Source organism: Herpailurus yagouaroundi, unplaced genomic scaffold (genome assembly GCF_014898765.1).
Source record: "Herpailurus yagouaroundi ecotype Mexico unplaced genomic scaffold, PumYag 194, whole genome shotgun sequence".
In the NCBI taxonomy this organism is placed as follows: domain Eukaryota; kingdom Metazoa; phylum Chordata; class Mammalia; order Carnivora; family Felidae; genus Herpailurus; species Herpailurus yagouaroundi.
In genome coordinates this window covers 8,812,837-8,839,789 of record NW_024412425.1, presented here as the reverse complement: position 1 = coordinate 8,839,789, position 26,953 = coordinate 8,812,837, and the positions used below count along the sequence as shown (strand labels likewise).

The 26,953-nt window shown below is 51.8% G+C and overlaps 1 long non-coding RNA gene across 1 annotated transcript; it reads left to right on the top strand.

The window, feature by feature from the left end:
* The first annotated feature begins 17,566 nt into the window (after positions 1-17,566).
* Positions 17,567-18,692, top strand: LOC121011411 (uncharacterized). Its single transcript, XR_005781612.1, has 2 exons — positions 17,567-17,665; positions 17,764-18,692. It is a non-coding gene; the product is annotated as an uncharacterized LOC121011411 (long non-coding RNA).
* The last annotated feature ends 8,261 nt before the right edge of the window (positions 18,693-26,953 follow it).

The following is a 26,953-nucleotide window of genomic DNA, read 5'->3' as shown; positions in this document are numbered from 1 at the left end:
ACAGACACACACACACACGCACACAGACTCACACACACAGACACACAGATGCACACACACAAAGATGCACACACACAGACACACTAGAGAGATGCAGACACACAGACACAGACACACACAGACATACAACCAGACATAGACACACATGTACACATGCAGACTCACATACATGCACACATAGAGGCAGACACACACAAAGATAGACAGACATTAACACAGAGACACAACACAGACACATAGACAGACACACAGACAGACACACAGACACACACAGATACAGACACACAGGTGTAGACACACACACACCAAGAGACACACAGACACAGATACACAGATGCAGACACATACACAGACACACATGAAGACACACACACAGACACACACACATAGACACAGACACACACACGGACACACACACAGACACACACATAGACACAGACAACACACACACACAGACACAGGTAACACACACATATACAGACACACACACACAGACACAGACATACACACACAGAGACACACACAGACACACAGGCACAGACACACAGACACACACAGATGTAGACACACGCATGCAGACACACACAGACACAGACACACAGACTCAGACACACACACAGGCACAGACATACACACACAGAGACACACACAGACACACAGGCACAGACACACAGACACACACAGATGCAGACACACGCATGCAGACACACACAGACACAGACACACAGACTCAGACGCACACACAGACACAGACATACACACACAGAGACACACACAGACACACGGGCACAGACACACACAGATGCAGACACACGCATGCAGACACACACACAGACACACAGACTCAGACACAAACACAGGCACAGACACAAACACACAGACACACAGACACAAGGACACACACACACATGCACAAGTGCTCTGATGGAAAAGTGATTCCAGGCCAAAGGGAAGCCTTCAGGAGATGGGGGAGGGGACTGGGTGCCCGCCTTTGACGGCAGTTCCTGTCATAAGGCCTGACCAGGTAATGAGTGCAGACGAGGCTCTCCTGATAATTCCCTCCTTGTTAGACATTGTTGTTAGCTCTCTAATGTCTTCCACTTAACTAACAGCCACTGAGGTGTGGGGCTTCCTGGTGCCTAATGGCCCAGGGTGTCGCTGAGGGCCATTAATCCTGCTGGCCATTAATCCCGGGAAATGCCCGGGGTCATTACAGGCTACGTGGCTCTCAACAAGCAGTAATAGCGTCAGGGGTGCATCCAGGCCACCCAGCCCCTGGGAATGTCCTGAGTCCCTGGGCAGCAAGCGGGCATCTGGTCTTTGCGTGGGTGCGTGCCGCACACACACGTGACAAGGGGACCACAGTCCAAATGGGGGGATGGAGACATGTGCATCTGGGTCCCTAAGCATTGCCCTGGGGCAGAGGGCTGCCGGGGTGCTGGGGCTGCCCTGTTCAGAGGACCAAGGTTAATTGGAGAAGGGTTTTGGGTGGTCCTGGCTCTTTCACAGTGTCAGGTGAAGTGTTCCGTCTCCTGCCTGGTGTGAGGACGGGAAAGCACGGAGGAGGGACTCAACAGCGCTGGGGCAGAGCTGTGCATTGACGGTGTTCAGGAGAAGCCAGGGCCAGCAGCCGTGTCCTGCCCCTGTTCCCCAGGCACTCCCTCCGTACTGCATGCAGGACCTGTCGTTTTGTTGTCCTGGGCCACGGCCCCTCCACTCTCCTCTCCGCTTATGGTTTCTGCTGTCCCATGGCCTCTGCTGTGCCGTGGCCTCTGCTGCCCTGTGGCCTCTACTATTCCATGGCCTCTGCTGTCCGGTGGCCTCTGCTGTCCCATAGCCTCTATTGTCCCATGGCCTCTGTTGCCCCATGGCCTCTATTGTCTCATGGCTTTTGCTGTCCCATGGCCTCTACTGTTCCATGGCCTCTGCCATCCTGTATTCTCTCCACACTTGGTTTTATCCCGATCACCCGAACTCTGGAGTCAGACCTCCTGCATCTAGATCTTGGCTCTGCCACATCTTAGCTGTGTGGTCCTGGGCGATTTACTTGCCTCCTCTGAACTTCAGTCATTTTATCCATGAAACGAGGAAAAGAACAGAACTGTTATGAGGCTGAACTCTACTAGCAGCAGGAGAGCATGCGGGGCAGTGCCCGGAGCCCGGCAAGAGCTCCACAGACACCCCTCCTCCTCTTCTTCCTCTTCCTCCTCTCCTGTGACCGTAGTTTCCTTCTGCTCTCTGCTGGTCTCCTGGCCTCCATCCCCAGACTGTGACACGCTCGTCGGGCATCATGTCTCCGTCTCCACAGAGAGGCTGTGCCCGGTTGTGATTCACCGTCCAGAAGCAAACACCCGGTCGGCTAGAGCAGCTTGCCCTCTGACCCCTGTCGGCACCTGCAGGGGCTGTCTTTGCCTCAAGGGCCATCTCTGACTTGGTGAAAATAGGATTTGGGGTGCAGAGAATATGACCTAAGGTAAGGCAGCCCCATGGCCTGCCTCGGGGGACTGTAAGCAAGGCAGGTGTCCAGTTCTGTACCCTAGGGACTCCGTCCCTGTTCACGGCCCCAGTGACCACAACGTGGGCTCTGCCCCAGGTCACCTCAGGGCCTGACCAGTGTCTAATCCCCACTCCGTAGATGTGGAGCTGGTGGTCAGCGCTGGTTTCCAACGCTGACCTTCCAAGGCAGCGCTGGCACCCCCACCATGCCACGCACCATGTGCCAACGACTCTGTGAAAGGCAGAAACTGCTGCTGCCATGAGGGTGGACGGCAGCCTGGGACAAGGACACAGACGCAGCTGGTGGAGACTTTGACCCCAGAAGAGAAATCAGATTTGGCCAATTTTTTGCAGAATCCCTCAATTGGTCTGGCTTGTTTCTATCTTTGATTTCAGAAGCCCTCTCCAGGCTGACCCCACTGGTTAGCCACCAAGGCCAAGGTGCTCCCAGGGCCCATGAGGCCACTCCCCCTGCCTGAACCTTCACACAGCAGCAGCCTCTGGGCTCAGTGACGGGCGTCCACTGGGGCTCCCTCTGCTCGGGAGGACTTTCCTGAAGACGCAGGGAGCAGTAGCCCCACCCCAAAGGGCTGGCAGTGGGAGTCACATATGGACAGGGGAGGCGAACACTCTGGGAATGATGCCTGGCCCCACCCACCGAAGAACTGGTATGCAGAGAAATGTCACTGCTGCTGCACAAAAGTGTGGTATTATCAGCCCCATGCAACGGGCAAGTGGATTAAAATGCCATTAACACAGCAAATTAAGCTTACAGCGAAGTAAACAGAAATTAAATCAATAACCAGCACAGGGGGACAGCTGCCTTTCCCCAAGTGGCCTCCCGGGGACTGGGGCTGGTGGGTGCATGGGGGTGGGGTGGAGGCTGGAGGGGGAGGGGTAAGTGGCATGTGTGGGGATACCAGTTGTCTGGGTGTGGAATTGTAGGCGCTCAGAGAGCCCAGGACAAGACCTCTCTCTCAGTAGAAGCAGCTTCCTGTGTCCACACAGGTGGAGTCCCCACGCTCTGTAGGAAAGCAATTCAGATATAGGGTTTGTCTGTTCAGCATCTGTCCGCTCTTCTTTTGGCAATGGCATCTGGAATCTTCTTCAGGATTCAGCCCTCTCCCGAAACTCTGGGTTCATGCACTTCTGGTAGTTTGACCCATCCTTTGGCGTCAGGCTGGCAACTTGCCCGGGCTTATTTTAGGAGAGAATCATGTCCCCATGGTCACAGCATTCGATTCAGGAATAATTGGCTGACCCACATTTGTGCCAAGAGGTAGCCCAAGGACTTTGTCTGGAACTTTCTGAAATACTGTCCTGTCATGAGGGGTTGCTGAGCTGATCCGAGGCAGATCGGGCACGTCAGGGGCCATCCTGCCGAATGAGGAGAGCTGGGCCGGGAGTGGAGCCACATGGAGGTAAGGGGCTGGAGGCTGGACTTCTGTGCCTGGATCCAGCTATGCCTGAAGCTATAACAGGTCTACCACTGGACTCTTCAGGAACCTGAACCTCCACACATTCCATCCTTTTATTTACAGTTTAAATTGGGATTTGCCGTTTGCAGTGAAAAGAATCCAACCTGAAAAATAAAGGTTATTCCTTTTTTAAAAAGAAGATCCATTTACCAAACACCTCTCAGGGCCCAAAGCATGTGGTCAGATGGTAAGATTGATGGAAGTATCCCTCGGTCTCCCCTGCCCCCCCACCAGGTCTCTGTCTCCACCCCGCTCACTCAGCAGACTCTGCCGTGTGTGTGCGTGTGTGCCTGGGGATGGTGTCTCTCTCCGTAGACATGGGAAAGAGAGCAGCAGAGAAGAAATGCGGAAGTGTAACGCCTCTCCAGCTCTTCTCTGGCTCCTGCCACCCGACGTCTCCGGATGGAGGCGCCAAAGTCCCTGGACTGGGAATCTCAAGACCTGGGTTCCAGGGCCAGTTCTGTGCACGTTTCCCGTGTCTGTGGCCCAGTTTTCTGCATCCTGGATACCGTTTCCTCACTCATCCCATGGGGTTGTGTGTTGTGCCCTGCTGGCCTGAGCAGCTGTCCCTCCGCGGGTCAGCCATCCATCCGTCCGCCTGCTGGAGTCCTCCCCTGGGGCAGGGGGGCTCTCTGCTAGCCCCGTCCCTTTTGAGTCTCTGGCTTAAAATGTCTACGGCAGAAGAATAACCTTTGATTATCGATTTCTTTTGTTATTTTGGGGACACAGGGACCGATTCTTATTCCGTTTGCATTCTCAGTGCCTCCCTTCCCCGCCCCACTGCAGAGCCTCTGGATGAGAAGGGAGGAGATCCAGGATGGACACAAGGTGGGGCCACTTCTCCTGGCAGTTCCAACTCCCCAACAGGACTCAGCTCCTTCGGGAAGACTTTGGGGACTCCCCCACATCCGCGTGCCTCCACAAGCACCTGACGAGTGAATGAATTCACGAATGAGGTCTGGAAACAGATGCCTTTCCCAAGGCCGTGGTCAGGGCGTCTGACCTGCCTTCGGAACACTGGTCAGGATGGTTCCGGTGAGACTCGTCGTGTCAGGAACTCCAACAAGAGGCTCTTGTGGGGGGTCATGGACTCTCTGTGGGACCTCTGGCCTCATCTTCCCCACTCCTGCCCCCTTGCTTACCCCAATTCCTGTTTTCTAAAGGAGACCTCCTGCTGCACCCCCCTCCCCCTGCCCCTGCACTGCCAAGGGCGAGGTGTAGGGCAATGGTGCCGCGTGTTCAGGCAGCGGGGAGGGGATGTCTTGTGGAGTTGTGTTTGGAGGAGGGGTGCTGGCAATCTGGCTGGAGAGCAGGGGGACTTCGTCTCGAGTGAGGTGGCATCGCCAGGGGTCTCTTTCCACTTTGCCTGGTCATTGGTTCTCCAAAGATGTTTCTATAAACACTTCACATAGATGGAGGGAAGCATCACTTGCCCATTACAAGGATGACTTTTATTTCTACTCTCTGGGGAGGCCAGTGAGGGTCAAGCACCTCATTGCTCCCTACCCCACGGACAAGGGGCTCTCTTGCTAAAAGACCCTCTTGTTCTCCCAGCTTGGCTCCAACCCTCTGCTCCTCAGGGTCCCCACCAGGCCTGACGTCCCCAGTGTGGATGCCTGTCCATGGAAGGGTGGCCGGGGGTGGGGTCCCTTACCACAGCCACCCCATAGGCCTACTGCCTGGCTGGGTTGGGGCAGGAAGGAGGGAGCTGGGGACAACTTCAGAGTTTCAAATTCCTGTGTTGATTTTTCTCGTCTCCCTCTCTTAGGTTCCAAATCCAATTCTAGCCCCTGGCCAGCTGATAGAATTAAAGGATTAAGAGCTACCCAGGTCTCATCCCGATATGAAAAGATTTCACCGAGAGGCTCATAGTTCAGCATCCAAAGCTGGGAAAATCATTCCCGCCTGTGCCGGGTATTGTTTTGAAAGCTTCCCTGGAACCACCTTGTGAGCTGCTGGCTGAGGCATCACTGTTTCACTTAGCTCTTAAGACCCCGCTCATAATTGCTCGATGTCCGACAGGCAGAGAGGACTCCAGGCATTATCTGTTAAGGGCCCTCTAATCCAGTTCATAAGGACAGAGTGGTAATCAGGACACCTCAGGATCCTTCTAAAGTCAACGCAGAATTTCCCATGAGCCCTGAGTTGCTTGCTTTCTGGAGAGCTCCCCTGGGACGAACAGGTGCCAAGAGTCCCCCGAGAGGGGCACGGGGGCTTGAGGGTGTGGATGGGCTGGGAGCAGGTAGGTGCTGGCCGGGCAGACCACCTTGAGGAGGAAAAAGACTTTGTCTAGAAAAGCAGCAGGGGTTTTTATGTGTGCTGGATGGGTTGCAAGTGCATGTGTAGCGTGCCCATGCGTGTGTGCAGTACGCATGTGTGGACTTTCTGCATGAAGGTAGAGGAGCGGGTCCAGACGAGGCCCGCGAGCTCAGTTGGTCAGCCCAGGCAGGTCGGGGCCGTGCAGTGGTGGCCTATGACAGGTGACAACATGGCAGAGGTGTCGATGAATCAGAGGCTGCATCTTCGCAGATCCACGGGAAGCTTCCTGACAAATGCTGCTCGTCTTCGGAGGGGGGGCAGCCCGTGTGCCTCTCCATATGGGCGCACCTCGATCTATCAGTCGACTGTCGCCCTTCATGGGACACAGGCGCGTTCCTCTGACTGATGGAGCCTTTGTGGAGACATCACGAGGACTCTCTGCAGGTGCAAGCCCAGATGCCAGAATCTCTCAGCACCTCTCATGGGTTCATCTATCTGTACTGACAAATGGAGCTCCCTTCCCTCTCCCACAGTGGGGAAGGATGGCTTTAAGACCATTCTCAGAACTGAGCCGCGTCTCCATTCTTCCTTTCTGGGGCCGTCCCCAGCTAGACCCCTCAGTGCCTCTCTGGTGCAAGTGAGCAGGAACGTGAGGAGTTTAACCCCTCCCGTGCCCTCCTGACATGCCCTGCACCCCCTGCCCCTCTGGGCCCACCTGGAAGCCCAGGACCCAGACTTTTGTCCTGCCAGCCACCCTCTGCCTGCCGATGGCAGAGAGAGCCCCCAGCCACCCTCTGCTGATGTGTGCTGCACTGGAGCCGAAGCAGCCCGAGATTCCCAGGGAGGGAATGAGAAGGGGCCAGTTTGTTTGTTGGGGTCCCCGCAAAGCAGACCCCGAGAGAAGGATATGGTGTCAGTCGTTTATTCAGGAGGCAATCCCTGTGAGCACCGGTGGGAGGGGAAGTGGACGTCATAAGTCCCATGGGGGCTCCGGGAGGCGCTAGTGCACAGGACCCGGTGACGGCTACTCCCGAGGTACTAGGTGTCCAGCCCTCCGGTGGGCTCTCCAAGGCTTCTGAGGGGCCCTGAGGGACAGCCACGGGGCCTCTGCATCTGGCCACTGGAGGCAGCAGATGTGTTGCCTGTCATGCTAGGGCCTGAGAGCAGTGGGCAGGGGGCAGCCAGCGCCAGCTACGACAGACCTACCTAGGTCGCATTTCCTGGCCAGGATGGTCAAGGTGGTGGGACAGTGAAAAATGTGGGTGGTCTCAAGGTTGTCCCTGTGGGAGTTTCTGATCTCTAAGTCTCCTGGAGCCCTGGCCCACTTGCTGCCTGGGCAAGACCGTGCCAACCTCCCCAAACTCCCTACCGCAAACACAGTCCTCACCCTCTAACCACCGGCCAAGGGCAGTTTTGCCGCTGGCCAGAATAGGCAGGGGGTGTGGGTGCTACCGTTGACTCCTGAACTGTGGTACGACACTGAACCAGTGTCATGCATCTCAGGGCCTTGCTCTCTCCACATGAAGTGTGCACCATGGGGCACCTGGGTGGCTCAGTAGGTTAAGCATCCGACTTTGGCTCAGGTTGTGATCTTGAGGTTCGTAGGTTTGAGCCCTGCGTCGGGCTCTGTACTGACAGCTCAGAGCCTGGAACCTGTTATCAGATTCTGTGTGTGTGTCTCTCTCTCTCTGCCCCTCCCTTATTTGTGCTCTGTCTCTGTCTCTCTCAAAAATGAACAAACATTAAACATTTTTTTTAAATAAAGAAAAGTGTGCACCTTGCAGATAAGTGAACAAGGAAGGTTAGAACACTGGAGTAGAGTTGGGGACACCAGTGTGAGCTCCTGCTCAGCTTAATACAGATACAGATGGATGCGTGTAGAAATATCTGCGGATCCATGTGTTTGCAGGCATCAGTGTGCGCACACATATCCTTGCTCTGTCAGCTGAGAGGGCCGGGAAGCAATGACACCCCAGTAATAACTAGCACACCTAGCATCAAGACCTTGGCTTCTATTTACCATTCTCAGAAACAGGAACCGGTGCTCCTTGGAGAAATGGCTGCTTCTAGGACTGAAGTAGGAAATATGCAAGATGAGTTTGGACTCTTATAGTGTCAGAAAGTAAGCATGTGCTTAAAACACATACGCACTCACACACACACACAGTGATAGGAGTGTGTCAAAGAGACGCGGGAGCCAACTGCAATAGGTCCCTGGGGCCAAAGCTAGAATAATTTGAGCCACAAAATAAATAATGCAGTATTGTATTATAACCCAAAGTATAAAATACATATCCATGAGTCCATATTGAGATAAATGAATGATTGAATACATAGATGGGGGGAGAATAGATGAATCTCCTATCCAGAATTTGGAATAGTTTATGTAGATACTCTGCCCTCAAGGAGGTGGATTAGAATTCCCACTCCTTCAGTGTGGGCTGCACACAGTCACTTTCTTCCCAAGGGTGCAGTATAGAAAGAAGGGATAAGAAAGAGTAACTTTACTGTGGAAAACCCTGACCTCAGCCAGGTGACCAAGGTCAACATCAACAGCGATGTCAGGTTGACATTGCTTATGTGATGTGATGGGGACCCATAACCTCAGTCTAACCCTGAGAAAAACATCTGACAAACCCAAATTGAGGGACATTCTACAAAATAGCTGGCCAGTATTCCTCAAATCTGTCAAGGTCATTGAAAACAAGAAACTTCAGAGCAACCTAAACTCTAGAAGATACTCAGGAGACATACGAACCAAATAGAAGGTAGGATCCTGGAACAGAAGGACATTAGATAAAAACAAAGGAAATCCTAATCAAGTGTGGGCTTGAGTTAATTAATAATAACGTATCAGTAACTGGCTCCTTACTTCTGACAGATGTATCACAGTAATATAAGCTCCTAACAATATGGGACTCAAAGTACTAGCTTCACAACTTTTGTGTGTATCTGAAACTATTCTAAAATAGCGTTCCTTTAAAAAATGGAGCCCCTGTCCTGGAAGGCAGCTCATCCACTGATAAAAGTGTCCTGCCTGGGGCCAGACAAGCGACCCTCTCTCTGGGCCTCAGTTTCTCCATCTGTCAAATGGCAGGACTGATCCTTAGGTCTAACCCTGACAGTCCATGGTTTTCTTCACACACCACTTGAGAGGCTGGAGAAGGCTTTTTAACTAGAGGGACCCAGGTGACAGCAGCTCTTGCAGGGTGGGTGGATGACAGGCGTCCCCCAGGCAGGACATGTGGCAGAGCGTTGGTGCTTGGCCACAGCACCTTCCTTGCTGGGCCTCCCCCTTCTCAGACCATGCCCCGTGGCTCCTTGTTTTCATTTTTCCAACCATTCTTGGGAGCACTGGGCAAGGAGGGGGGTTTGATGATGTGAGGACGCAGCGATGTGTTTTAATGCACTGTTTCCTGGGGACCTAGAATGAAAATTTTAACAGCTCAGAAGCTGTGGACTGAAGGCGCCTCTACTGCGGGCTCTCAGAAGGGTATTCCAACTAAATTGCAGAAATAAATATGCATCTTCCTCGTTTTTGATGAGCAATCACCGCACAGAGCCCGAATCCTTAAGTGGCAGTGTGCTCCTCAATGGGAAAACCGTCATCTTTGCACAGCCTGGCTCTGGTGCTTTTCAGCTGTGTTTTGTGCTTCGTGGCCGTAAGGCCACATGCTACGCGGGGCCAGCCCAGAGCTGACCTGCTGTACCAAACCGGGGAACAACCCAGAAATGGAAAGAAGAGGAGAATTGTAAAAAAAAAAAAATTAAATTAAATTAAAAAAAAAAAAACCCACAACAAAACCAACACAACAAGGCACAAAGACACCCCCATGGAAAAACAGGGTCTATGGCATAGGTCATCATAGCCTGTCCACAGAGGGCCCACACACAAGCTAACTCTCGTGCTTGGGCAAGTCTTTTCAGAACAAAGGGAGGGAGCTGGTTCTGTGATGCGCAAGCATAGGCAGGGTCAGGCTTCAAGGGGGACACCATCTCCTCTCCACATGCCCTTCCCCACCACAGCTTAGGAGCCCAGGTCTGACGCAGGGGACCACTCAGCCTTGCTTGCGCCCAAGAGGGTCAGCCCTGGCACCTGTGACATTTATTCCACTCTCCCCTCTTTCAGTTGTGTTTCCCTAGCTCCGGGCGTGAGCTTGGTTTCCACCTTTCTCCAGACACCTGCAGGACAGCATCAGAAACACCTCCAGGACGGCACTGTGGTGTGGTTTAATGAATGGCAAATGTTGTCTCAGAAACAGAAAGAAAAAAACCTTGCACAAATCCCCAAACCTGTTAGCTGGAAAATATTCCAAGATCAACACATTTTAATTCACTAATTAATACAGCTAAAAGGCATTTTTCATATTAGACTTATTAAAATCACTTGTATTTAAGTGTTTTTGAACTCATATTTTCCGATGCTGTGCGTTTTTCTAAAGTGTTCTAGTCATGTTATGCAAATGCCTATTTAAATTACCAGGGGTATTTGTTTTCTGTTTCTACTCTGTAAAACATAATTTTAATACAAGTTATTTGTGAAATGCGCATTGGAAAAAAGAAAATAAGATTTGAGATGGCATTTCTATGATAATTTTATTGCAAATGTTGACCATGTTTTTGTATTTGTCTGCAAAAGGTAATGCAAAATATACATAAGACATATTTCTGGGATTTATTGTTGTATGTGACTAAATTAGTAAAGGAAAATTTGCTTCAGTTTTTGAACCCGAGGCAGGGCAGTCCATCACCCCGTGAAGCATGTTTTAGAGGGAATAGTCACAGCCACGCAGCACGCTGAACCCCACACCATCACACAGAGAAAATTCACTCTCCCTCTGCGCTTGAACAAGATTTTCTGACACCTGTGTGCTGCCAGACATGACATCTGAGCAGAAACACAGGCCTTTGCAGAGGAGAGGGAGGCTTAGCTCCAGGCAGGGCAGGATGCTGAGTGGAGGGCATGACCAGGATTTTCTGGAGTGACAAGGTAGCGAATGCCGTGACCAGACTCCAGTGCAGAAGAGAGCCCTGGGGAGGGTCTTCCTTTATGGATTTACTTAAAACATGTAGTCTTCCTACTCCGAGTGCCTTTTGGATACATATGTGATCAGGCATAATTAGATGGCTAGAGGAAAAGAAATTGAGAGAGGGAACCCTAGATCAAGAATTAAGTATTAGTGTTATCTCCGAGCTTCCTGGCAGCCAAGGCAAAAAAGGGAAGCGACAACTTTAATGCCGTTTGTTATCTAAAGAATACCTATGTCTTGGGAGGAAGGACAGTTTACCCCAGGTTTCTAGTCTTGGTGGAATCCATAGAGGAGACTTCATAAGGGAAAACAAGGATGTGGTGAGCTCTGCCCCCAAAGGCGAGTTTACAGAGGCTGCAGAAATGCTCTTATAAACAGTACTTGGATTCAAACCAAGGGTCTGGTGGTTTGTCTTAGTTTTTAAAGATGTTTCTGTGCTGGTGTGGGAGGCACCTGTGATGGAATGAGACTCCGTCTCCAACACCCCCACCACAATCTTGTAGGGCTGTCATCGCTCACCCTCACATGTGACCACTAGGGCTGACATTGTGGGTTTTCCCAGGCTCCCTTGAACCCAGGGCTACCCATCCTGAAGGCTGGCTGGAAGAAGCAGGGGGACTGCTATAGGGCCCTGATGCTGGTGGGGACGCTCCTCAGTGTGTGCCAGTGATTGGGGTAATAAAAACCAGGGTGTGGAAACAAAAACTCTTACCTGTGGTGACCCATCTGTCATCAGGGAACGCCCCCACCCTCCCATACCTGCAGAGAGAGACCCTGGTTCGCCCTGGAGAAAGGGGCCTCCTAGCAGATTCTTGCTCACAATGGACTCACCGTAGGTTTCTTGAACAGAAATACACCGGATGCTGTCTGGGCCAGTGGGTTGAGAACTTGGCCAGCTTGGATTCAAACCGAAACTCTATGACTTTGGACCAGTCTTCACTGCCCCAAGTCTGTCTCCTCATCCGAAAACATGGAGAAGACAAAACCAGCCATGAGGAGATGCCGGGAAGACAACAAAGAATGCGTGCAAGGTGCCTGCTCGTAGCTGGTGCTGGGGGCTCCCATGAAGAGTAAACGCCCAGAAGACAAGAAGATTGGGCTTTTGGCGGGCACTTAACTCACAGAGTGCTCTGAGTACATCATCTCTTAAATCTGCAAGGCGATCTTGTGAAATTAGGTATCACTATTATGGCGCCCATTTCACGCAGTAGGAATCAGTTCAGAGAGGTCCACTGACTTGCCCAGTGATGCACAGCATGTTAAGGGTAGGGCTAGGACAAAGCCCAGGTCTTCCAAGCCTTATTGAGCACTTCAGTTCTATCCCTTTAACCTGGGAGCTGGCTGGCACCTTGAGGCCGGGCACAGTATCTTCGCTTAGGCAGGACTGGGCCTCTGAGGGACCAAGTATGCTCAGCCAGGCACCGGCCACAGGCTGAGAGGTCCCTCTCCATTTTCCCTGATTCTTCGCTTCCCCTGGTGCCAGCTGGGTTACTGAGGAAGGTCTGTGGCTCCATTTCCAAGAAGGAGGTAGGGGGCCCTGGCTGTGTGCCCACCTCCCTTCTGAATGCTCCGTGACACACACCTGGTAAGTAAGTGATGCTCACGTTGGGCTGAGTAGCTGTGGGTTTCCTTTCTAGGGGCCAGGGCCATGCGCTGGCTTCTGTCACTCAAAGGGGCATGTGCGGAGCCTGCTCTGGACGAGCCTATTCAGAAGACTGTTGGGGGGCAAAGCTGAGCATGTGGCTGGAGAGAGCGCCACCCTGGTGGCCGTGTCGAGACCAGACAAAGGGCCCGGACGGGAAGGTGCAGGAGCCGTGACAGTAATTTTAATTTTTGAGGCCTTTGGTGGCATCCATAAGCCCAGAGCTTCTCTTCTGTATAGTTCCCATCTGGATCAATAGATGTTTTAAAACAGAGTCCTTGATTCTGGGGGCTGGGGACCCCAAAGGCAGGCTCTATGACACACTCAGGTGGAGTTTGCCTACCATCATAGCTCCACAAGGGACATATTCTTCACAGATGACAGGGAGAAGGGGTTTCCTCCTGGGAGTTGGCCCCTGGGCCTCTGCTCCCACCCACCTGTCCTGGGGCTGCTCCGGGCCCCCATCTGAGCTGGCCTCTCAGCAGAAGTCTGGGCCATTGGCATCAAAGACATGCTTCCCTGCCAGCGCTGGACATGTCTGATACCCATGCACCTCTGGGGGCTGGGTCTGCAGACATCATATGGAGAGTCAGCAAAGGTCACTCAAGTTCACTCAGCCAAAAATGTCTGCCCTCCACAGGATGTTCTGGACTCAAGGCTCCCAATGTTTACTGAACCCCTTCTCTGGGTCAGGCTCTGAACTTGGGTCAGGCTCTGAACTGGGCTCGAGGTCCCAATGGGAACTGAGGCAGACACGGGCCTGGCCTCAGGGGCTCACAGGCTGGAGGCCAAACGTGGACGCCAAAAAAATGGTCACAAATGGCAAGTTAATCATCATAGGTCGCAAAGTACTTCACAGGAGAGGCAGCTTGGTGGGGTCTTGCCCTCACTGGGGGCACGGAAGCCTCCCTGGGAAAAGCAAGCCTGAAAGAGGGCCGTGTGGGGCGCTCTTTATCTGCTCCACAGCCGGTTAGTAAGCTCTTGTCATGTGCCAGGAGCCAGGGGAGGGGCTGGGTGTATATGGCTAACCAAGCCCTACAGGACTGCTGTTCTCCCAGAGTGCAAAGTCAAGGCCAGGATCAAGGGACACAGACCAGGAACAATGAAGATAATGCCATAACAATCAGTGCAATGAAGGGATTTGAACAGTGGATGATCTAGGTGCTGTAGGGTAAGGAGGGCGGTGAGGTGGTTGGGAAGGGTTCTGAGTTGGTGATATGGGAGCAGAGACCTGAACCAGGGAGATGGAAAGCACCCCAGTAGACAGAGCAGCAAGTGCAAAGGCCCTGTGGCAGGGAGGAATCAGGAATGCTGAAGGAGCCCCAGGAGCCCATATGCTTGGACCACAATGAGGAGAGGGGCATGGGAGGAGCTTGAGCGTCTGCAAAGCCCAAGGGAGGAGACTTCTTTCTACTCTAAGTGCACTGGGAGGCTACAGGAGGGGTTAAGACAAGAGTAACATGATTTGACTGGTGTTAAAATAAATCCGTCTACACTGTAGAAGATGTTATGGCAATTACTCAAAAAATTAAAGGTAGAATTACTGTTTGATCCAGAAGTCCCAATTCTTTTTTTTTTTTTTTTTTTTTTTAAAAGGGAAAGGGGGAAAGTGAGCAAGGGGTAGACAGAGAGAATCCCATGACGGGGAGAGAGGGGTGGGGGAGAGAGAGAGAGAGAGAAGCAAGGCTTACCCGATGTGGGGCTTGGGGTCACCTGATGCAGGGCTCGTGCTCACCTGATGTGGTCCTTGAACTCACGGAACCTTGAGATCATGACCCGAGCCAAAGTCAGGTGCTTAACAACTGAGCCGCCCAGGTGCCCCAGCAATCCCCCTTCTGGTACATACTCAAAAGAACTGAAAGCAGGGTATAGAACAGGTATTTGTATGCCCCTGGTCACAGCAGTCCTGTTTACAGTGATGAAAGGTAGAGACAATCTGAGTATCCATCGACAGATGAACAAAGGAAAGCGATCTATCCATACGAAGGAATATCAGTCAGCCTTAAAAAGGTAGGGAACTTTGACACACGTTACAACATGGATGAGCCTTGAAGACCTCATGGTCAGTGAAATGAGCTAGTCACTCGAGGATGGATTTTATATGATCCCACCCATTTGAGGTCCCTAGAATGGCCCAATTCCTGGAGACAAAAAGTAGAAGGGGAGTTGCCAGGCAGGGTAAGGGGAGGAGGGGAGTTAATATTTAATAGGTAGAGTTTCAGTTTTGTGAAAAGAAGGTGTTCTGGAGATGGCTGGGGGTGATGGCTGCACAAGTCACCGAACTGCACACTGAAAACTAGTTAAAATGGTCAGCTTATGTTATGTAGATTTTACCACACACCCAAATCCCTGTATGACTGCAGAGAGAGTCCTACCGTGCGGGAGCAAGCAGGGAGCCGGCCCAGGCCAGGGCTGATGGTGGCCTGGACGAGGGTGGAAACAGTAGGGATGCCAGAAAGAGGGTCTGACCCGGGGCATGCTGGGGGGTGGGGGGACAGCACCGCCAGGACTTCCTGGGGCGGGCTGTGCAGGGTGAGGCATGGGGCAGGGCGGTGCCCGGTTTCTGGATGGAAGGATGGACCCAGACAGCCTGCCCTGCAGCTGCTTGTAGTCAAGGTGGGAGAAGGAAAATCTGAGCTCAGGCCGCCTGTGGCTGAGGTGCCCTAGGGGCAGGAAGACCAGGGGAAGCCAGAGCAGTGTTAATGGGGAGGGGAGGTGACATCTGAGCTGGTGTTGGCACAGTGAGTGAAGAGTCCACGAAGACAGATGAGGGAGGATAGCGGTGGGGCAAGGACCGAGGACAGGCCAGCTGTCTGCGGCATGCTAATGGAGGTGGCCCGGGCTTCCCGTCACGGTCCTGAATGTTCAGGTGAGGAGCCCAGACTCCACTCAGTAGGCACAGATTTCACGGATTCCTACGGATCGGAAGGGAGCGTGAGGCTGGAGGTCTGGGCAAGGCTGGCTGGTACCAGGACATGGCTTGCCCGAGGTCAGGACCCCCTGGCTCTGGATCCAGTTCTGGGAGGCCTCAGTGAGTGGCAGGAGGTGGGCCTCTCCCATTTCATCCCAGAGATGGTGGATTCTAGAGTAGAGAGAGGCCCGTGAAGCCGTCTGCCTCTTCCTTACCTTGTCCTGGGTGTCCCCACAAGATCTTGTCTCCCGGTCTTTGCCTGTCGCTCACTCACTGAGCTCCAGGCACACTGGCCTTTTTCTGTTTTGCAAACTACGTGCTCCTTCACACCCGAGGGCCTTTGCACTTGCTGTTCCTGCTGCCAGGAAGGCTTCCCCCACCTCCAGCCTTCCACATGGCTGGTTGCTACACAGCTGTGTTCCTTTCCAGGTCTCTGCTCAAATATCTCCTCCTCTGAGAGGCCTCCCTGATAAGCCACACCTTGTTTCATCTTCTTTCTGGTTCTTATCACTGACTAAGATGATCTCACTTGTTTACTTGTTTACTATGTGTCTCCCACCTCTGCCCCAACCAGAAAGGAAGCCTCAGAACCCCGAGAACTTGTCCATCTTGGTCACTGTTGTGTCCCCAGCCCTGGAACAATGCCTTGCACTGAATGTGTACCCATTAGTACTTGCTGAATGAGTGAATATTTTAGGGGCCCCCTGTGCAGCTAGGGAAGCAGACCAAGGCCCTCTCCTCCTCCTGGAGGTCGGTCAGGCCCAGGGTGACCCTCAGGGATCCCAGGCCCCCAGCCCCCACCCCCACCCACTGGCAGCCCAGGATGCTCTTCCTTTGTTCTCCCTCGGGGTTTAGGCAGCGGGAAGGCCAAGGGTGTTCTGGGTTTGGTTTTTGTAATTGGTTTGATATGATCATGAAAAGTATCTAAAAATTGGACAGCTGGAAATGTTTTTCCTCCCATTTATTACTTAAAACAGCCTTAGAGTTTGGGGTTGTTTTAAAAATCAGATTCTCCTCACTAAAAAAAATAAAAATAAAAAGTAAATACCATGAGCCCATTCTTGCATATTTCCGGAGAGACCCTGCAAGGTCACGACAAGGCCTCTGCGTGTGGGGTGCGGGGCTCCTCCGGGCTCCAGACAAGAACTGGGGAGCGTCCGGGGCTGGGTCTCGGCCATCCTGCAGTCACGGTACCAGGAGGGGAAGATAAATTAAGATGAGTGTGTTGCTCAGTTAGACATTAACCACGCCAGTGAAAAAGGATTGTGAATGTTAAAATGGCCCAGACTAAAATATACGGAGGTTAAAATACAGGGTAACTTTACAAATCACTAATAATTTCTTTGGCTTTCACTGCAATAACATTGATTTAATTCATTAGATTCCTTTCTAAATCTATATTTCAGTTTTAGAGTTGTCAGTTTCTGTTAATGACAATTTTGCCCCATCTGTTCCAACATGAAAATGAGGCTCCTTGCCGCAGACAAGATAGATCTCTAAGAGTTTAAGAAGGAGAAGTCTTAAAGGTATTTCACTCAGATGAGGCCCGTTGGATGATTCACACTCAGATTGAGGCTGCCCACAAAAGAACTTTGCATTGACGCCCGTGGAGAGACGGACACCCTCCCCCAACCACATGCATCCGGCGACCACCCCGTGGCCACCCTGTGCTGCCATCCGATATTTCGGAGGGGAACGCTCAAAACATTACCACTCATTCTTTTTTTTTTTTTTTTTTTTTTTAATGACAGAGCAATAATTCTGGGTGTCAGCATATCAGAATTCCAGCGGCTGTGAGTGGAATAAAGATGGGTTGCTGTAATTTGGCCATCCAAATCGTCGTATTACAGTAAGTTATTTCTGTGAGGCTGGTGAGCTGGTGTCTGCTGAGGGGGCGGTGTCCGGGCTCCCAGCTCTGTGACAAACATGTCTGATGTCCCCCTCCAGCCCACCAGCCCACACATCTGCCAGTCTTCTGCAGGAGATGGTTTTGAAAGCGTGTGCCCAAATCTGGAACCAGATGATGGCATTCGAGGGGCCGGTATGGGCTGGGCACAGGCCTCTGATGAGAGGAATGAACCAGACCGTAGGAGCATGCGACTCTCCTGGAGAGAATGGGCCCTGCCTGGCCACAAACGGGGGTGGGGGGAGGCATTCCTGAGCCCATGGCAGAGGTCCTACATTCCTGGGAGGCGGGGGAAGCTGGTCCGCTAATTATCAATCACGGAAAAATAAACCTGCCCACTAAAGAGGACATGATGTGTAGTACAGGACCGGAGGAACTGGGGATTTTTTAAAATTTAGAAACCTTCTACAGGAATAGGCAGGCATTAAAACATATATGGAATTAGGCCCCATCGTCAAAGTTAATATTCACCATATGTATTTACATTCAAAGCAACGCCAGCAAATGTGTACTGCCTTACAGCACGTAGGGAGGGGAGATTGCCTCTTGCTCAGGCTGACATTAGGTTGAGTTACTGTTCTGCTGTAGACTTCTCCGGAACATCTAAAGACAGTCGAGAAAAATCAGACTGAAAATCCTCCTTTTGGATCTGCCTCCTAATTTCAAACACAAATTAGTGAAATTTTAACATTTCAGATATCACACCTTGAGCAAATTAAAAATCAACAAAAATATTAGGGTTCTCTGTGACCTGCTCATGTGTACAGAATGTATAAAAACTTTAATCAAACACTCGGGTTTGCTCAGTTTTAAATTGTGTTACTTTAATAGTTTCTTTTCTGCTGTTTATATTAATGACATATTCCCATCTAAATACATCGCCGTGCCGAAAAGCCATCACAACATTTCTAAGGTTGAATGAGTGCGGTTGTGTTCATGGTTTTTTAATAAAAAGATCTTTTTCTATTAAGTCCCCTCTTGTTTTTTTTTTGTTTTTTTTTTTTTTCCTTTTTTGTTCTCCAAGGATCGAGGTTCTCCTCCACATGTACAGAAGCTCGGGGAGTGATGTAAACTCACATCGGCATTCGTGCTCCCTTCGTGTGCAAATGCCTGCTTTCTAGCCCCGTTTCCACACACACCCGAGCCAAGGACGAGGCCATCCGGGGGGTGGGGGTGGGGTTGTAGAAGCACAAATTGCTTTAAGCATCAACAGAAGGTCTTATCACTTGGGACAGTGTCTTGATTTGCTCTTCTCTGGAAAGTGGTAGTTAGCTTATGCTCCTGATCTACTTGGGGAGGGCCACACCTTGTCCAGACGTGTCTGGAAGGGGGTACAAGTGGGCGTAATGCCGGGTGAGTGGTTGATCCTGGGCTCTTCGAGGGACAATTTGGGATTTAAGACCCTTCGCTACCAGATTGCTGAAAACCTCCGGAGAGCTCCCAGGCCCTCTTGATTAAAGTTCTCACACTGCCTCTCTGATCAGGAGCTTGTCTGGGACTCTGAAATGCAGAGTAACACAGCCTGCTGTGCCTTGGGGACAGGCTTCATGCAGGTCTCTGTTTTTGGCAAAACCTAAGTTAAACTTCCCAATTCTATAAAACTGACCAATTGTCAGTGTACCAAGCAGGGGAGGGAGGGTGAGTCATAGGTTATTCAAGGGTTATTTGGAGATAAATTCCCTAGAGGCCAGGAGACTTTGAACTTGACTGCTCTGGACTTGGGGCAGAGGACTCCAGCCACCTGGCCTAACCCCTCATCTATGCAAGACGGCCTCTAAGTCTGCAGTGTTGTCCCTTAACAGAAAGTAGCCAGATCTTTTACTACAACATTTCAGTTAAATCATAAATGCCCCTTAACTATAAATACAAATAAATGCATTATTACCCTTATATTTACAGTTATTATGTAAAGTGACACCTAGGGGTCTAGTCATTTACAAGTTCTGATCGAGATAAAGCCTTCATCTGTCTACCTTTCCTTCAAAGTTATTTTTGGATTTATGGGCTATTATGAAATATTTCAAACATAAAGACCAAAACAAATAACGTAATAAACACAGACGTGCTCACCACCCAGTTATATCGCATCTTAGCAGGATGTCAGATCTGCTCCAGAATTTTTTTTTCAGGAGCTAAGACGTTCCGACAGCAGTGTGCCCCTGGCTCACGGGCTCCCTGCAGCCCAGGGATGGGTATCGCTGTCACAGGGAGTTTCAATGCAGGCCATACCCTTCCAGCCCAGGCAGAGGAGTGGACTGGCCCAGCGGAGAGGCTGGTACTTGGCAACACCGTCTTGAACCTCTTGCTTCCTCGTCCCGAGGGCTGGAAGGAAGGCACTCTCAAAGCAAAGGACACAGGTTTGACCCGGAGGCCCAGGAAGCATTGTGTATGGTTCAAGGTGCACCTTGATCTGCAGGCTGGAGAAATGAGGTGATCAAGGCTAAAAATGAATACGCCTGACGTGGGAAACTAGCCTTCTGAAATAATTAGGCCACGAGCCGCAGGATGAGGCAGCGTGATGCAGGTGTCTGTTGAATAAGAGCCGCTCTCCCCCTCCCTCCTGTGCCGTCTCCAAATGGTTGAAAAGTACCTTAGTTCTCTGGTGGAATTGGTTTTAGAAAGAACTCATTTTCTGACCATGCAGGACAGGGGATTCAAGATGCGTCTTCTTAAGCCGGTTGCGATGAGATCAGGGGCTTTGCTAATCAACTAGAAATATTCCTGGATATGAAATCTTTACCTGTTTAAGAAAATTATATAATATGGTTCGAGCAAATTAATTCCATCCGGACCAGTTACAGCACATAATCAGCTATGTTATGCAAATAGTTATCTTTGTGGTTGAAATCAATAACTTATTTTCTTCTGTAATAAAGAAAAAAGGGGAATAAGCTATTATTAATTATGTACAAAATGAAATCTTTTCTTGCAAGGCTGTGGGTTTCATTTCATTACGAAGGCTTTCCTCATGCCAATTTCTGGGACCCTGACGAGAGCCTTCGGAGGGACGTCCCTGAGGCCACCTCTCATTGGAAAGGTCCCCTGGGTTGCCGAGCCGAGGCCTGCTTCTCTCGGGAAGCCCATGTGGCAGCCGTGCATGCCTGGCCGTTTCCCCCAGCAAGCTAGCTTAGCCGGGCCCGTCCCTCGGGGTATAGTTCTGAGGAGCACCTTATTTATAAAGCTTGCTCGACCACAGTTAGTCAGGATCAGCTCCAGTTATAGATGAAGTTAATGACAATATTGATTATGCCATAACCCATGTGAATACCGAGTGTATCGCCTTTTAGCCACAGGGCCATATTTATGAGCTGTTTCTGCCCTCCTGATCATGGCCCGGTCCTGCAGGAAAATCACTCTTCAGGCTCCATTCTGATCCAAAGGCGTGAATCTCTTGAGACCACCTGAGGAGCATTAATGCGGAAGCAACGGGTGTAACTCTTAATACCAGCCAGGAGCCCTCGCACCGGTTCGTTTTCTCCGATGACCATCCTCACCTGGAACTCCTCCTGCAGACACGGGCCCCGTGCAGGGAGAGCCACCTCCCTGGCACCCCGCCCCGGGATGGCCACGGGGGGCTCTGGCCAGGTCACATCCCAGCTGATTTTGATCGAATCTGTTAGGGCTATTATCCCCGGGTCTGCCCTCACCAAAACTGTGTGCACAGTCCCAGAAACTTCAACATGCAAATCCGTCAGAGCATCCGTGGGGCGGCAGCATGGTTATTTTTGGCCCCCTGCCATTTCATTTACGAGGTACTTGTATTTGACAAACAGATCTCATTTATGCACAGATACCAGGCTTCTTCCTGCCTGATTATCAGGCACGAGACCCCGCCCTGACCTCGGTCCTGCGGCTGTCACCTCAGCAGAGGGTCCGTTGCAAACACAAGCTGGTGCCTGGTATTCTGGCAGAGGGGCTCTGAAGCCCGGGTCTGTGTGAGTCTTTATTAGCACACTGCGTGTGCCCGGCAGGAACATTCCTCTCCCTGAAGGCCTTGGGGGCTGCTGGGGGCAGACTCAGCTTTCAGGGGACCCGGGAGCAGGTGGGTGAGTGGCCTGGGTCCATCCACGTGCTGCTGTGAGGGTGTCAGCTGCAGGAGGGTCAGAGGCCGGGTGTGCAGCGGGCAGGGTGGCCTCCAGGGGTCAGGGACTCGGCCGCCAAGCCCAGGGTTTCCCAGGGAGCCCTGAACTCTGAAGCCTCTTCCTCTGCCTTCCCAGCTTGGCTGCTGGCCCACTGCCCTTCCTCCTCCTGGGAAGCAGGTGGGGCCCCCGTCGGCCTCTACGTGGGATGGCAGGCAGACGCCTCGCGTTAACCACCCTTCCTCCATCCAGCCCTGTTTATGGATTCCTCTGACCGAGTCCGCCAGGCGGCTTGAACCGGTTGTGGACAGCTGGGCCGCTTGGCATTTTATGGCAAGTGGCGGCTTCCCAAGGCTGTAACTGTGTGTGCTGGGCGGGCGCCGAGGGATGTGCCTCCCTCACGTGAGGGCCTGCCCTCCCCAGGGGTGCAGACCCCGGTTGGGGCCTGTGAGCTGTGCTGTCACCCCGGCTGGTGAGAGCAGGCGCAGAGGGGTGTGCAAAGCAGGCCCTGGCTGGGCAGCCGGCAGAGGCTCCGTCGGGAGGGAGCGGAGCACCCCCACCCCATCCCAGACTGATGCTTTCATGATAATGACGCCTCCTGGGGAGGCACCTTATTGCTCTTCACAGAAACAATCTCTACCAAGAGAAATTAGTTGTTTTGTCGTTGATGGAAAAGAAACGGAAGGAGCTATTGTAAAGTGTTCTCTCTACTTGGAGGAGACGGACGGCAGCAGGGCAGCTCACAGGTGGCTCCCTCAAGACCTCATGCCCTCAGGGGGTACCGGCTCATGCAGGGGTGTGGCCGCTCTCTAGTGGGGGAACTCCCGTCTGGACTAGCCAGGGGGCTGCTGACAGGCTAAGGTCCCGGCAGGCCACACCCCCCACAGAGCACACCCCTTGGGCTTAGGTCTCTCAGCTCCATCGCTTACTCACTGTGCCATGCCTGTGCCTCAGTTTCTTGATCTGAAAAATGAGCCCATATGTTTTCCTATGAGTGGGTTGTAAGATTAAATGAGATACTCTGTGTTCAGTTCTTAGCCTGGAACGTAGTAGGCGCCCAGCAATTGGCTCATAGTAGAAACTGGAGGCACGGAAGGATTTGGCAGGGGGCTGACTCCAGACGGTTCCTGTGGGCCAGACCCAGCTGGGCTGACGGGGCAGGGCTCGCACATATTGACCTGTGTAGAGTCCTTCAGTCCCGAGGTGGTGACCTGCTTCCGTCCCTCACCTACCGGTAGGGCCACCTCCATTCAGCTCTCAGGCCCATCTTTGTCCTTGGCCAGGCTCTGGCCCCACCCTCAGCCGAGCCGGTGCTGGGGACCACCGGGCTCTCGGTCACACCAAGTGCAGCACCGAGCCCACTCCCAGGGCCGCTCCATGAGAGTCAGACCCGCGCACACGGGCGCACCCTGACGCGGGACCTGGGGCATATTCCACGCTTACGGAGCATCTGGGAGATAACAACTTTTATGGGAGGGATTTTAATTAGTGCTGTGGCTTAACGTGGTGGAGTTAACATGGGTGGAATTGGCTGGTGCACTGACTTCCGCAAGAGGCATCTGGCGGAGAGACGTGGCTGTGTTTATCACCTGGTCCCTGGAGTTCGTGGGGGGTGGGAATGGGGAGTCGTGCAGAGAACCGCCATGGCGGCCACCAAGGCCGGGCTGGGGGTGGGCAGCGTGACTTCAAGGCCCTGTGACCTCTGTGGTGGCACGGGACCCCGTGCTCCCAAGCGCCCTGTGCTCGGTTTCATGCGCTTCTTCCGTTGTGTTGAAATTCTTTAAGAATTTAATCGCCAGAATCTTGATAGTAGAGAGTGCTGGGAGAATGTGTGTGAATCAAGAAATGAAATAAAAACATCTGAGTAAGTTGTGTGCCGTCTTCCCTCTGTTCTGAATGAAATACATATGGGCGTAGCAGCTACGAGACACAGATTGTATAATTTTGGTGATTCTGCCCATGAGTTCTGCTTTTATGTTTGTATTTAAAATTGGCATGGCATGGTTTAAGGTGAGCAGTGAAATGTATGCTAATAATTTAAAGTTTTAATTTTTCTTTTTGCAGGAGGACATTAAATGGTAATTTAAAAACACCATGACAAGTCCACAGAAAACAGAAGAAAGGAAAACGCTTCATATCTTAACACCTTTAGCAGCATTTTCCCCTGCTCTTTGAACACGGGCCTCCCCATTTTCAATCTTCATGGGGTCTTGCCCACTGGGCAGCTGTCCCTGGTTGTGGGACCCCAACGGGCTTTGGCTCAGGAATTTTCTTGCAATATCCACGTGAGATAGGATGCACGGTAGCAGAATGATAGTCAAAGTGATTAGCGTTTACCAGGAGGCAGGCGCTATCCTGAGCAATTTATGTGGATGATCTCATTTAATGCTGTAAACCACAAAATGGGAGCCTTGATTATGCCCATTTTACAGATAAAGACATTCAAGGCCACAAAGGTTAGCTACCTGAGCCAGGAAGGCACAGATCCTGTACTCTGAGTCCATGTGGAGCCCAGAGCCAGCTTTTCCACCTCCTAGTTATTCTGTCGCCCCCACTTTGCCCATCGAGGGCAGAGTTCAAAGTCACAAGGGGGCAGGGTAGCAGTGTGCCTGGGATTCAGCCTCAAACCCTGGGACTTAGACACTCTGCTCCGTCTCCTGTGCCATGTAGCTTTGTCCAGGCTGCAAACGTTTTCCTCCTCCTTCTGAAAAGGCATATCATCATTTGTCGTCAAGGGCTCCAGCTTTCTTATTAATAACCCAGTGAACATTCCTTTTTGAGTGGTGACTCGGGACCTCAAAATAGCTGTGCCTGTCCCCTTGTTGGTGCCTTCACACAGGCATACAGACCTCCACATGCTGCACAGGGACGCCAGCCCGGAGACCCGTGCGCACATGTGGGCCCGCGCTGCTCAGACAGCCAACACACATACTCAAACACTCAAACGCACAGACACACATGTACAGACCCGTTCACACAGATATTCACACGTGTGCACCAAGGGTACACAGACGCACACACATGAACTCATACATGCATGCACGTGTATACAGGTGGCCAGACATGGCCATGGGGACATACATGGAATGGACACAACACTGCCAGAAATCCCACTAACTCCCTGTGACAGAACCATAACCATGGGCACTGGTGGATTCCCGACATGCTCTGTGACAAAGCCAAAGGGACTGAGACACCCATCACCTAAGGTTTGTGGGCAACTCTAGAAGGTGCCCTTGAAGGGACCCCTGTGCTAGAAGGAACGGAGGTAGAAGGCAGAGAAGTATGGCAGAAAATGGCCTGGGGGTCCAGTAGAACCCCAAGCCAAGGTGGCCTATTATGGACAAATGTTCATTCTACATTGAAGATAACTGTGGGCTTAGCAATCACAGTGATTGTGTAAGTACCATGTGTTTACTCTGACATTCATGGTCCCTCCAGGAGCTCCCCACTGACAGGGAAATGGGACGCTCAGCTCCAAAATGATGGCAGACACAGGGTCAACACATATGCAGGTCAGAATGGAGAGCTCGTAGGGCCTGAGGCAGTCAAGGAGGGCTTCCTGGAGAGGGAGGTCTTAGGAAGCGCAGAAAAAGGTTCTGCTATGCTATTCCTGCCCCCTTCTGGCCTCATTCCCCCTTCACAATGACCAGCCCACCTGGAGCAGATACCGTATTCAGGGAACTCATCGTGACAACCAAATGGTTCAGGTACGTATCTTACCGCCCTCCCCTATCCACCACTTCTGAGGTAGGCTCATTTCCACCCCATCTTCCAGATGAAGAAACAGGCTTATGGAAGTCTTTGGCCTGAGGTCTCACAGGTAGGGGTAGGAGTGGCTGGATCCCAATTCAGGGCCATCTGGTTTCCAGGCCCACCCTCTCAGCCTCCAGCCTTTTCCTGTGAGATCCGAGACGGTGTTTGCGCTCCCCACGTGGAGAAACAGATGCAGAGCTGGCTCCACATGGGAAAAGGGGTCCCGAGGACCTGGATTATGCCACGTGGGATACACGGTTCTCTACAGCATCCCGGCTGGACTGGAACCCAGGCCCTGCCCCATGCACTGGCTGTGTGACCTTAGCAGTCATTCCCATGTCTGGGCCTCAGAACCCTCATCACGTATGAGGATTGGGTGAAGTCAGTCACACGAAGCACCTTGTGTATAGGCTGGCGTGTAGCAAGTGCCCAGCAAGTGTTAGGATCACCATCACTCTTGCCATTGTAACTTGTTATCGCTAGTTTATCCGGGGTTACGGCATAATTGGAAAAGGAGACTTACAAGTGGGTTCTAGAGGGCTGGGAAGGAGACTATGGTTTTGAGCCCAGAGAGCACCCGGTTGCAGTGGTCAGACTGGGGCGGGGCTCATTGTGAACACGCCGGCATCCCAAGGTTAGCCACCCCCTTGAGCTCCCAGACCCGTCCTTTCTTGTTGTTCAGTTTCTCAGCTTCCCAGGTATGATACAGCCTGGGCCAGAAGGGACATGGGTTTTTGCTGTGTGACCTGAGATATGTATCTCAAGCTCTCTGGGCTCCAGGTTTGTCCTTTGTACCATAGGGGCTAAGGATTCCCCCGCAGACAGCGCCCCCTGCTGTCTGGGAGGACATCAGGGAACTGAAGAGAGAAAATGGCCTCAGACGCTGCTCTCCAGCCCTAGGAAGGTGGCCTTCTGCACCCAGGAGTTTCCATGGGGGAAATTCCAGTTCCTGCCGTTTTGCAACCCACTTGACCTCATTTATACTTTATCCTTTCAGGCAATTTTGTCATTCGGGTGGGGAGTGGGCAGTGTACAGAGCCACTGATGAAATCCCTCGTTCTGAGTCATTCTCACTCTCTTGCTTAAATTCAGGTCATGATATATATGATTTGGATATGTGTGCATCTGTGTACATGCGTATCTACACTTGTATGTGTGTATAGGTACATGTACATGTATGTAGATGAGGGGGTGGAGGAGAAAGCAGAAAAGCCCCAGGATGGCCCATATTTGTTTGTCCTTCAATCTTTATAATTGTGCTGCATATGTGTGTAGAGAGTTGTGAATTTTCATCCCCGACCTTTGTAGACACAAACCATCCTATTATCATATACCCTGTCAAAGGAGGGGAGAGAATCAGATGAATATTCTTTGCCTTTTATGCGTCAGAAAAAAA